The 13,388-nt window shown below is 38.9% G+C and overlaps 1 protein-coding gene across 15 annotated transcripts in view; it reads left to right on the top strand.

Moving 5' to 3' along the window:
- Positions 1-13,388, top strand: part of FTO (FTO alpha-ketoglutarate dependent dioxygenase) — a 247,898-nt gene that overhangs the window by 181,472 nt on the left and 53,038 nt on the right. The window lies entirely within an intron of this gene.

Here is a 13,388-nt window from a genome sequence, read left to right as displayed (position 1 = left end):
AACAATAATATTGACAAAATTTAGACCTGTTTTAGTCTAGAATACATGGTAAATATTTTTTTAAATGAATTCATCTTTTTTAAGTGAAATACAAATGTAGCAAGAAGCAGAGTTGTTTGTGTCTTAACCATGGATGGTCTTGCTTATGCTCACCTTCACTTTCTAGCATGAGTCCCAAAGTGTCTGGGTTCTTTTAAGTCTGGAAAACCCTGATGGCATTCTAATGTGATCTTTTTATATAGAAGTGTTTGGCTTGGGAATGTTTTTTTCAGCTTCCAAGCACATCTTTTTCTCAAAATTTTCTCCAAAAATTTGTTGTTTTAAATCATGGTTAGTCTTTCTGCTTTAATGTCTTTCAATTGCCTTTGCAGCTCCCTGGATGTGTTAGCAGGGTGGGGTGGAAATAGAATATCTAATAGATAATCTTATTATATAAAATGTAAAGAACCAGAGTAAGAAAAGTAGTGATTGTTTTTTCCTACACCCTACTCCTCACAAAAGGGTGGGTGGGAGGGTGAGGGATAAGGCAGCCATTGCTATGGTAAATAATTTGAGAAATATCTATAATTCAGACTTATCCATTTCACTGTTCTCATGCAAACTAATGGCTTTTGTGTATATGTTTTCAGTAAGCCTGGATGGGTCTCATGAGAAATGAATATGCTTTGGAAAGTGTCCAAAACTTAGATAATGCTGTATATTTTTTCAACGCTTGTTAATAAATACTCTATTGGTAAAAATAGGTAGCAGCTGAGCATTGAGTAGGGTATGATAAATCAGAACAAATATTAATAACTTGCTGGTGTTCTGCATGGGCATAATTTCAAGTCGATAATAAAATATTGTTAATCAGTGGATTGATTTTGCCATAAAGCAGTTGTATATTGATGCAACTAAAGCATTAAATTTTAACATTGTCATCTCTGGGTTTGTCAGATCTGAAGGCTACATTGCAAGCTATGAATTCTCCAGTATTGATAGTAATCAGAGGAGGGGACTTTTAAAGGAGATAACTACCTACAGAATAGAAAGAGTAAAAAGTTCTCTAACGAATATGATGCATGATGATCAAAGCAGATCATCAAAGTCTGCAGTAACTACTGTACCAGCCATATTGCTACGAAGGGCTCTTGCTGTCTACCTGTCACTGAACTGTAGAGAGAGGGGGAAATGTAGTTCAGAGGACAAAGTAACATGATGGGGAGATTATTTTCCCAGACACATTCATGATATTTGACACTCTGGCCATTTCTGACACCGTTGGTTGGACTAATGTGGCATAATTGTAGATGTATGACTTGTGTTGAGCTAGAAGTTGTAGTTTAGGAGAGGTCCTGGTTTAATTCTCCAGGAGGTGTTACTTGGCATAATGTTTGGCGCATCGATATTAGCAGTACATTGGTTCAGAGCTAAGAGCTTTGTTGGTCGTTGGGAACAACTGATCTTTTTCTTCTTAGCAGTGAGTTTTCATCAAATGAAAACTGAATGAAAAAATGAAACTGAACTGAGCTTAGTAGAGTAATTTTTAATTTCAAAATAAAAAGACATTTGAGTTTGGGCACAGGGGAATATGTCTTTTTTGCCTCTTCAGCACCTCTTAAATTCATTGGAATATGTTAATCAGTTCTCCAAAGACTGAAAAGGCTTTGAATTGTCAGTGGCGCATGTACTCACACATAGAAGTCTGGGAGAAGCTGGAACTTTTTTTGTTTTGACTGGCACTTGCAAGATATCAACTAAGTAAAACGCAACATATAATGCAATATATAGCTGTGAACAATTTCCTCCTCCTTTTTTGTGTTCATATTTTATTTAATATCTCTTGCTCTCAGTGCTCCAAATAATCTTAAAATAAATCTGATCCTGTTTGATAAGAAGACTAGGAGTTTTTTCCCTTTTTCTCTCTTCCAGTCAAATCAAATACCTTATCAACTTAAATATAATCAAAGCAAGTCTCTTGAGAATTCCCCATGGCCATTTCCTGGCTTTGCCCAGAACGCTTCCTCAGCTGCTGGGGAGAAAGGAATGCCGGGGAAGGAAAAAAGGCCGGTGATCTGGTTCTAAATGGAGAGCTTGCTCACATACCAGTGTTGCTTCTCTTAGGCTTTACTTCTGTGTCCAGTTGCAGCAGTTTGTAATCTGGGCAGATGAAGAAAAGAGAAAGGGCATTTAGGTGATTTCCTCTTTGTTTTAGAAATGTACAGGACAAACTGAATTGTTAAATGTGCTTACAAGACCGTAGAAGTACAATTTTTCATTGTGAAGCTTTGCAATTTTAGAGAAACATCGTTTAGCAAACAAATTTTGCACTGGCTACCATTTCCAAATGGACATGTTGTAGATATAAAACATTATGGAATCTTCACTGCCGTGTTTTCAATGGGAAATGAAGTAATCCCTCAGCAGAAAACAAAATCAAACAGGAGCAGGTGGTGTGGTGTCCACTGCTTGCTAGGAAATAATTATGAAGCATGCCAGAGCAGCTTCAGTAAACAGAAGGTTTTGTGATACCAGTAATGCCTGTGATACCTAGTAATGCTATATTGCGTGGTTACACGTACCGAATGGGACCGGAACATTTGAAGACTCAAGGACTGTTTTTTAGTTTTTTGAAATCTTTGCACATTACAATAACATACAAAGCTCCAACTCTAACTGGGGTAACGTGTGTGGTGATGCTGAAGAGCCTGAAATTAAGTGAAAGGAATGGTCTCTTCTGTAGTTGCAAATGGTTCAGAAGAGTCACAGAGGCTTTTACTCGAGGCATACGCTGAGCTCCTGGCGATTCCAAGAATGAAGCACTGCCGCCTGAATCCCAGGCCAGGTCGCTGTCAGCTGGAGCTTGCTGCCTACCTTTCATGCAGAGGCGTTGAGGCTCCCGACAGGCCCGGACTTGGATTCATCACCTCTGGACATGTGGATGGTACTGTACATGAACAATGAAAATTCTTGCTTTCTATTTTTCATTTTTTATAAAATATAACTCACTAAAAGGGGTGAATTGGATAAGAGAGCTAGCCATTTTATTCATGAGTGCTTAATTCCGGGTTTCTGCTCAGCAAAAGCGACAGTGAGGGCCAAGTGATGTGACCATCATTAACTGTAGTAATTTGTCTGAAATTTTCTCATTGTCATTCTGAAAACAGGACAGAATAGGAAGAGGGGAAAATTTACACCTGCTTTTAATAATGCACTTTTAATGTTGACACCTAAAAGAAAACCTTAGTGGAGCCCAGAGGCTGAAAGCTGTTCCGTAGCAAAAGGAAGCACCTTGTCTGTAAGCAGTTTTCTTCCTATGGAATGTTTGAAAAAACAGAAACTAAATTAAGATAATGCCTGAAATGTATTGAAGAGGGTTGGGAGATTCAATATGTGAATGAGACAAAAATGAGGCCTGTGGTCTTTGGGTATTTGGAAGCTGCTTTTGACTCCATGTGCTTTTCATCCACTTGTACAAAGAAGGTGTGCAGGGGAGGAGAGAAAGGCAGCCCTTCACCATCAGTATTTGGAGCTCGGGTACGTGCAAACACTGGCCTAGCACAGCCCAAGACCAAAGGTACGGCAAATTAATTGAGCAAAAACATTTGTGTACCATTGGCACGCCTGTTCTTCCATGAATCAGAAGGGAGAGCTGGGCAGAGATCCTATAAGGAAGAAAAGAAAAACGTATGTTATTGTATTGAGAGGATGTTTTTATGAGAAAAGGGGATGCTGCTTCATTAATAACTCTGACTTGTCGCACCATTTCTGGTAGGTCTGAGAGATTAAACATGAACCTCTCATTATTCAAGCAGCCGAAATGTATTGGCTGCTTTACCCACCTGATATTTATTCCTTGCACAGTATAAGTACAAAATTGACATCTTCTTTTAAAATTGTTTGGCTGTAATAAATATAAAACTTTCACCACTGAAGTAAAGCATTGCTAGCTGGCATCATTTCCTATCCCTTTTTAATTATTCTTGACACTGTGGAGAAACATCTAATATAAATCTGTAATGTGCTCTGATGACAAACTACACGGTTGGAAGACCATGTAATCTCTCCACAATTAATTAAAGTGCACAGAGCACTTTTTCTTTTTCTTTTTTTTTCTTTTTTCCACCCCCCAGCAACCAGATGCCACCGAGTGGCTCAAATAACATTGCTGTCAACTGTAAAAAATTAAGATCCAAACCCTAAGAAGGGTACTTAAATAAAGAAACCAGATGCCAGGTTGTTTTTTGATATTATGGCATACGTCTTGGTGGAAGGCACTATTGTTCAACATCTGTAGCTTTACATACTTAATTACTCACATAACTTAGCAAATCTGTCAACAGTTTATTTTCACAAGTATCTGTCACTTCAGCAAATCCTTTATTAAAAATTGAGCGATGCCAATCAGTGCAAATAGTCCACCAGCGCTCCAAGAGCAGTCACATGAAAGAGGGTTTGGCTGCCGTTTGCTCAGAGGGCAGACCCTTTTCATTTTGAAGGGGTGTGAATCTGCTTCAGGAGAGCTTCAGCTCCATGCTAGAAACAGTTAGCAGTGCCATTAGGCTCACGAGCCACATGGAGTTGATCAAATGCAAATTAATAACAATTTTGGGGCAACATAAGAATGTTGTTGTAACGTTTACTGACTGTAGTAATGCTGTGGATGGAAGACAGGTTAATAAAAGGTGTTTATTAAATATGACTGCACCACCAGACAGCTTTTGGTTGTGGAGTCTATAGCCACAGGAAACTGCAGGTGCAGGTTGATTTGCAGGACAGCAGCAAAAGTTCATATACTATTAATCAAAGATAAGAAAAAAATGTATTAGCAAGCTGATTTTTCACTGATGTTATGGTATGAAAAAATCCCTTCAATATTACTGTTTAACATGGATATTTTTATACTAACAGTTGAAATAATATGGTAATATATTTTCTGCTGTTTCTATAAAAGGAGATTAAAACAGATGGTGTGCTGGTGGCAGTGGCTTTCCTACCAGCCTAGCAAGTGTATTTAGATCAATAAAGAGAAATGTTTCGGACTTACATTGAGTTATTTGTAAAAACTCCCCCATGCTTCATTATTTATCAGTTAGATTTTTGTTTTGTTTTGTTTTTAACTTAAAAAAGAGTTTTTCAAACATCATAACATGTATTATTGTTGTTAGAGGGGCCTTCTGCAGTGGGATGTACAATGATTCGACAAGCAGAGCATTTCCCATCCCCTAGCCAGCTGCTAGGCACAAGGTGGCCCCGCTCCCTGAGCTGCCACGCACACAGAGCCAACTGCAGGGCAGGCGTCCCGGCAGTCAGTCTCAGGAATAGCAGCTTTGCACGGTGTTTAAGCATGAAAACAACACTAAAGATATGACTCAAATACCTGCCTTCAATTATGTGGTGCTGATGGTTTCAGATGCAGGGGGAGGTTTGTGGTTCTGTTCTGTTGGAAAGTCTTCTTTTTATGAAATAGTCTTTGTAAACTGCTCTCTAAGTCCCTAACCTTCCAGTTTGTGCCACCATTCACTCACTCCTCGCAAACAATGTAAATCAACAGCTTTACAGTGCATTTCCTTGCTGCATGATATATTACTTTAAAAAATCTTCCTGCTCTTGCTGGAGATGGGATTGTTCCTCTCCTGCTACTCGGTGCTTGGCACAACCAGAACTTGAACCGCGCTGTACTTCTTAGCACTCTTGGAGGGAAACCGCCTCTTTTTTAGCAAAAAGTACTGACTCAACAGCTTTGTAGGCACTTGCATGAAGCGTACAGGGTTTCCACTGAAACAGTTTTAAAATAGAACAGTGAAGACTCCAGAGCAGTTCATAAATGAGGAATGTGGATACAATGCGGTTGTTTAAATCCATATAAAGCTGGTATAAACAATGTATAAGCTTTTCTGTGCTGATGGTTTTTTCAGTGTTTTTTTTAACATACTTTGTGTTCTATCAAGGGGTTTAGTGTACTCTCAGTGATTACATTTTTGGAATTATTTTATTTAGGGTTATATACAACATAATCATGTTATTTATACTTGCATTATAGTTGAGGGATTTCAAACTGTGTTACAAACTATGGATCACATTTCACTATCAAGTACATCCAAGAAATCCCATTAGTTTCACTCATTTTAATGGGCTGTAACCAAGAGAGCATGCCGAGATCCATGTGAGTGTGTTTCCCCACAAGACACTTGCAAGCATTTGAACTGCAGCCCCCACTATGGTCGAGCATCGCAGGATTGCAGAAGGCTGCTCGGCAGCGCAGGGCAGGCGGCGAAGAAGTTCTCTCTAAAGAAAACATGGAAGGAATAAAAGATAGGTGGCATGCAACTTGTGTATTGAAAACATTCCAGTTGGGCGAAATCGGCATCCTAATGGTACAGTAAGCGCCAGGGGATTTTAATGACCACAAATGGTTAGGAACTGGGTTTTGCATCTCATCTGACCAATATTTTATGACGCGCTGTGGTTTTTGCTTTTCTGTAACAACATGTTTCTTGGATCATTTAAAGTATTTGGCTAGCAACACCTCTGAGGCATGGGTTAGCTCACAGTAATGCATACTTTGATGTGTCTTATTGTTAAATTATATAGTGCATACAATATTTCATTTTATTTAATACAAATCATTTTTATTTACTTAAAAGGAGCAAGCTGTCTTATTATATGTGTTTGGCTTAGAAACAAAGGAATTATATTCTTTTAAGAGGTGTTTTATGTTTTATGGTTACTGAGAGAATACATGGCCTTTTAATAGGCATTTATATAAGTGGGATCCATGTCTCCACTCTATTATATATTTTCAAATAATTAAAAGTGCCATACAAATGCCATACGATAGCCTTACAAAAAAGAGGGAAAACCCATGTGGTTTAAGATGTCAGGGGGGAAGAAAAAACTTGTTTCTTCGGGAGGGGAGGAGGCAGAAAGGTTTATTGGGGTAATTTAATTTCTACCGATGCTACAAACATGCATGGGATGAGGATGTGGGAGTTCAAATGCAAACGCTGCTTGTGCTGTTCCCTATAGTGACCTGTTCTTCATTGAGACAGTCAATTGACACAGACGCCAGTGCATTTATTACTGAGTCTACCGTAAATGAGACTTTCAGTCTTGCCAGGGATAGATATTTTTCCTGTGTTCACCGCTATCACACATCATGTTCAAGGGAGGGGAAAAGGAACTTTTTAAAACAATAATATCAAACAACTTAGAAAAAAAAATGTTAAATATTACCATATGAAGAACTGATTAAATTTGTATGGTTTTCTTTCAGTAAAAATTGATATGTGATGAAACACAGTGCAGCTGGATAACTTGTTTTGGCTAACGTTCCAGTGTTCTCTGATCTCTTTACCCAGCTATATATTAAAAAAAAAAAAAAAAAAAAAAAAAAAAGAAAGAAACTGTACCAGTGTTCTTGTTCCTATTGTACAAGCTCTGACATAAATGCCCCCTTTTCATTTACCCCTTACCATCTGGACTGTAAAAACTTAACATGAGTTTGCCAGTAAGGTAGTTTATCTACATACCTTCTTCCTATTCAGAGCTACTCTCAAATATCATCATTTTTGTAAGTCTTGTCACAGCAGTTTTTGAGCATTTAATGTGAAAAACTACTGTGCTTGGGTATTTCCAGTTCAGCAGTGCTGAAGAACCCATGTGCAGACTGTGCTCAGGTTTCCTTTTCGGTGTAGCCCAGACCCAAGTATATTCTGATAGCTGGGAACCGAAAACTAGGTCTCATACTTAGCAGTTGTCTTGTTCTCCTTCAGATTCTATGGACTCTTATACAGAGTCATTAATTAGTGAAAATCCCACAACTTCTAGATGCCTCTTTCTGTTTCATTGCAACATTAATTTTTCTGTTAGTACATATACTGACTTTATGTTGGTAGTATTTTAATGTGTTGAAGAAACTCAGGAGCATTTCTCCATGAGGATAAATAACATTTTCAAACAGTGAATTCACTCTTTAAAAGCATAAAAAACATTGTTGAAGTCATAAACTTAAGCTTGTCAATATTAGAGGTTATTTTAAAATTTGTATTCCTAATGAATATCCTTCCCTATCTGAAATGCAGAAGTGTGAAGTTGGGCTGGTTTGTATATTTTAAATTCCTTTCTTCAGCCACATGTCCTTCTATTGCAGGCTTTTTGGCTGGCACAGGAAGATCAGACTTCCTGCTCATTGATGTAGATAGAATTTTTCTTTTATTTTGGGAGTGGCAGGGGGTTGCTACAAAGTTTAATTTTCCATTTTGTTAACTAAGAACATATGCCAAGGGTCTCAGATTCTCTGAAGTACTGACTGACATAAAATATAATGGCAATCCAGCATGGGCTGGGGTTGGAGAATCTTGGAAGTTTTCCCACTAGATACTGGAAGGCTGCAGATTTTTTTAACTGGGATAGATAGCATGGGTAATTTGCTCTTCACTTTGGCACACTCTGTGTAATTGCAACTACAGCAGAGCAAAACCATCTGCTAAAGTGATCAAGGTCGGAGTTTTTGAGTTATGAACGTTAGAGAAAGTTACAGATACAGTTCTTCTTGTCACTCCTTGTGGTGGAACCCCACGGACACATAGCCAAATGCAGGTACGGACTGGTTGTCTCCATTGTTCGCTAAGTGCCAACCATGTGTTCCGTCCCCCTGCCAGTCCTGTAGTACTGCAGCTGCTAGCACACTGCGCTGTTTCTGCTTGCTCTGCTTGTCAGGGTTGTTCCTAACTCTTCCACATTTTTCAAGGGTGATTGATGCAATGCTGTGCTGGAAAATAGAAAACTAAGAAAAGCATCGTGGCCAATGTACTTTATCTGAGGAGGCTGCAGTTAAGGACTGCACAGACTGCAACATATAGAGCTATGGGGTTTTGCATACTTTTTAACACCAAAGCTCTTTTTTATATATTTTTAGCAGTTTTTCTTTTTTTGCTGTTATCAAATGGAGTATTTCTTTCTTGTGAGAAGCGTCTATGGGCCGTCGGTGAAGGCTGCTGAAGGAATCGATTCCTCTGTTCTTGTTTGCCACTGTGCGTTACCCCGTGATGACCTCCAAACCATTCTTCACTTTCAAACATAAGCTTGCTCTGCAAACATCTTTATAAGCATTTTTCCTGTTTAGAATACTACACTTTTTTGGAAAAGAACACACCTTTTCCTAAAAAATTTATAATTCCCCACTGCCCACAATAGAGAAGAATAGGGATTTATATCCATGCAAGAATTATCTAGATTAAAATGGAAATATCTACAGTTAATTTACTAGTAATACTTACTCTACAGAAGCCTTTCCATTTCTATTAATTTAATTCTCAGTAGTGTCTAATGAACTTTTCTATTAAAATATAGAACTTTTGTGCCTGAAGGGGAGAGGGGTTATTGTTTATTGAACATCAGGACAGAAAGGAGTGCAGTGTGCCTTTTATCCCCAAAATACTAGTGCTATGATTCTAACGTTCCGATGACCTTCTTATTGTGTTTAGCCTTCCCAAACATGGTTGTTGGATAGCAAAGTTATACTTCCTTTTTGTCACTGCTAGCACTGCACAATTATGCATGTATGTTGTGTCTCCACTCGGAGTTGATGTTATATAACTCAGAAATATTACAGAACCTACCTGTCTTGTCCAGACCCTTGAACGTGGAAGTGAAGGCTGATATTCTAAAAGGAGCATTCAGTAACAACTTCGACTCTTTGAACAAAATTCTGATCCAACAGTAGCCATTTTCTGAACGTACAAAGAAAGGTCATGGCCTTTAATGCCCTTTAAAACTTGCTTGTTTCATTTCTCTATCTTATCATTGCTAGCATAGCTCTCTTTATGTTCATATCAGTTAATGTCACATTTGTGTTGCCAACTTAACTTTCAAGAATAAAGAGTGTCTTAGTCATAAGAATATAAAAACTACTACGAAAGTTCAGGTGAAAGGTCCGCCTGATTTGGCAATCCAGTCTGCACTGTGCCCAGGTTTGAAAGCTTACAGAAAGAGCAAAGAGAGAGGACCCTGGAAAATAAAAGCTGTTTTTCCAGATCTCAACCTTACCAGACATTTATGTGAAGAAGATCTGGTCTAAGTGGGAGTTAGATTTATTGGAATACAATAGAACACTGTAAAAATGACTTAAAAATGCATTTACAATTCTGCACCCATAATTTAATTCACAAGTGCCTGTATTAATTCTTATTTCAGCATGGCCTGATATATGTGCTAAGTTCTGACAGACTAAAATTAGAATTTCAATTCCTACAAATAAAAACAAATGATTTAAGAGGCATACAGAACTGAGCAGGCAATTATATGTGCTCCGTGATACCTTTTTTCACACAAGAGGAATGCGATATCATGTACTCCACAGTGAGGTCCATTGTGTAGATTTATAGGATAAGCAATGAACTTCATAAAGTCAATAATTTTTGCAAGGCTCAATAGCTTCTTTCTGTAAGGGCATTAGCTACCCTGTAAACAATGGGCTATAAAAGAGCAAAAAAGTGTTTAGAATTACCACCACCCCAAAAAATATGCTCTGTTGTGCCACAAGCCAGCCAAGCAAGGTACTGTGTGCCTGAATGCATGGGATGGTCTGTTTTCACTGGAAAAATTGTTCAAGTTCGAGACATTAGAATATCTTTTACATTTTGTCTTTTAAGTAACATCAGTCCACGACCATAACTCATTGGAAGGAACATCTTTGAAAATGGTATCTCTGTGATGCCTAACTTCTGAGAAGCAGCTACTGCCGGAGCTTTGTGTCTATCTTTTTAATATTTTTTTAATATTTTTAAAATACTGTTTCTGACATGATACAGAGACAGCAGAAATGACCCAGAGAAGGTATGAATCAGCTAAAAGAAAGGAAAGCAAGTGCAAGGAAATAGTAAAAGAAGTATTCCTCCATCAGTTCAAAGTCCTGTCCATCTGTTCTTAATTTCTCCTCACGCAAAGGTTGTATCTTTCCCTGTTGTTAGGCCACACAATGAATCAAATCATGTTTCCTAATTTCCACTATGCTAAGTTATGGTCCTAGGAAATGGAATTCTGCAGTTTCTTGCCTCTCTTCGTGACAGCTGAAGGAAAGGAATGAGGTGAAGAGAGGAAGAGGCAGCTTAGCCCTCTCACATGGGATCTACCTAGGTCCCTAAGTTGGCTTGCAGAAGCATTGACATTTGGATTTTTTTGCCAGTCTGTAGGCGAGGACTTTCTGTGGCCATCGTGTGCTGTCTTTATTTGCATATAAATGTGAGGAATCCGTCTGTATTCTTGCTATATGCTATCCCATATTTTAATGGTATTTCATAGAAAATAAGGTGAAAATGGTTTATGGCTGAATACAAAAGAAAAACCAGATGGCTTGCTTCATGCGTTACTTAGCTGCCCTCTTCCAACCAAGTCAATATTTTATGAAAACCTCAAAGTATCCCTTCTAAAGTTTTATTTGATGATTTCAATATGTCCAATTTCTGTATTTAGATGGTTTAATATTAAAAATCTATGTCATTTTGTAGAAATTTAAAATAGTTTGGGTTCAAAGAGTCTCAAAACCAAGTTCACAGATCTGCTTGAAGACAAACTGCTGCTCATAAGATGTGAGCGGAATTTGGTGCAAAGGGACAGAAGTCTGGGCACTAAGCCTGTTTGAAAGGTAAGGAGCCTGATTCACTGCTCCATTGTGTCCCCCAGGTGCCTGTATATCAGGATATGAGCGGCTGCAAAATTAGCACACTGACACTTTGTGTGCTGACGAGGCAATGTGCAAATACCAACCAGGCAGACTTTGGGTATCTCTGGGAGGGCAGAGCAAGGGAGGTTTGGCAGATGGTATTCAGGTCTGGTTGGAGTGCCTGTACATGGCATGTTGCTGCACAAAATGTATGTGATGCTTGGGTTTGGTTTTAGCCTGTAATTGCTTGCAGAGATCAGTGTCCGATACCTTTAGTTTCAACAACTGTGCTTTAAAATACAGATAGCTCGATGGACCAAGTTCTGGACCATGGAGCATGTGTGACCCAGTCTTATCTGAAGACAAATAACGGTTGCACAACTGGGAAGGACTCAGAGCCCAGGTGTTGTGTTTTGTAGTAAAATCGCAGCTATTGTGAAATTACCTTTATTTATTGTATCGGATGGCTGCAGCAGACTTCCGTTCCCAAAAAGGCACGTTGAGAAGGTGCAGTTGTCTCAACTCTCAGAAGAGCTTTCCAAATTAATTTTTTAAATTTCAGTAATTAATTTACTTATTACATTAAATTTAATGTCAGCTGTTTAATGTAAATGTTTCACTTTCAAGGGGAACCTAAATCATTTGTGTGCTGGGTGTGATCCTTCTCCAGTAGAAGCGGAGCGGTTTGCGGGGAGCGTGGCTCTCTCCCGCACTATCAGCGTGCAGCCCCGCTTCTTCCCCATCCCGGTGTGGGTTTGTCTGTGAACACTTTTTGCTCTTTAGTTATTTGTTGTAATTATCAAGTTCATTTTTCTCTAATAGATGTGATTAAGTATATTTAGCACTGTGTAATGAGTTTTCTGCCTGGTTGCATTCTGGCTAATAAGGAATTCCTCAGAGTCTCTTCTGACAGCTGCTGTGGATCCCAGGTTTGGGCTGCCACAAGAGACCTCTTCCCTGAATTGCTAACATTAGAGAAATTAACTCGGTTAGACTAACCATAAAATCTGGGCTGAAATTTGATTACTAATGGATCTCGAGGTAGCTTTCAGCAGCACGGATGCCGTGGTGTTCCCTTGCACGGAAAGACCTATAAAAATCAAAAGAATTAAGAACTACAACCTAGTGGCTAGGTAAAGTTCTGATTAAAAACACTGAAAATAATACTAGCAATGATTGTAATCATTGTGTCATTGTTACAGTAGCCTTTTTTTTTTCTAATTCTCATGATCCCCCTGCTGACTTTCCTGCCTGTGGATAACACTTCTGTTACCCGTACGACTTCCTCCTATTAGAGCCCAAATTCGTGAGGCTGCAGATGATGGGAGAAACGTGTAATGGGATGGGATGGGATGGGATGGGATGGGATGGGATGGGATGGGATGGGATGGGATGGGATGGGATGGGATGGGATGCGGTGCAGCAGTCTCTTAGCAACAGCAGCTGCAGCCTCTGCGCGTGCTCTCCGGAAGGGGGATACAGAGACAGGAGGATGAAATAAATCCAGTTGTGGCGCGGTGACTTTGTAAGGGAGCGATCAAGGTTGTAACTTATTTTCCTGCTAAGTGCCAGTGACTGTGGGAAAAATCTTCTGTAAACAGATGCTGAAAAAAAAAAAAGGAAAAGAAATGCAAACTGCTCATTTGACTTTTTGAATTACAGGAGTGGAATGCAAGTACAACAGTAAATATATATTCTCACTAACTGCGAGCCTGCATTATATTACGAGGTATTTTCTACTGTG

Source organism: Anser brachyrhynchus (assembly GCF_964034855.1).
Source record: "Anser brachyrhynchus genome assembly, chromosome: 12".
NCBI lineage: Eukaryota > Metazoa > Chordata > Aves > Anseriformes > Anatidae > Anser > Anser brachyrhynchus.
This window is presented reverse-complemented; position numbering and strand designations above follow the sequence as displayed.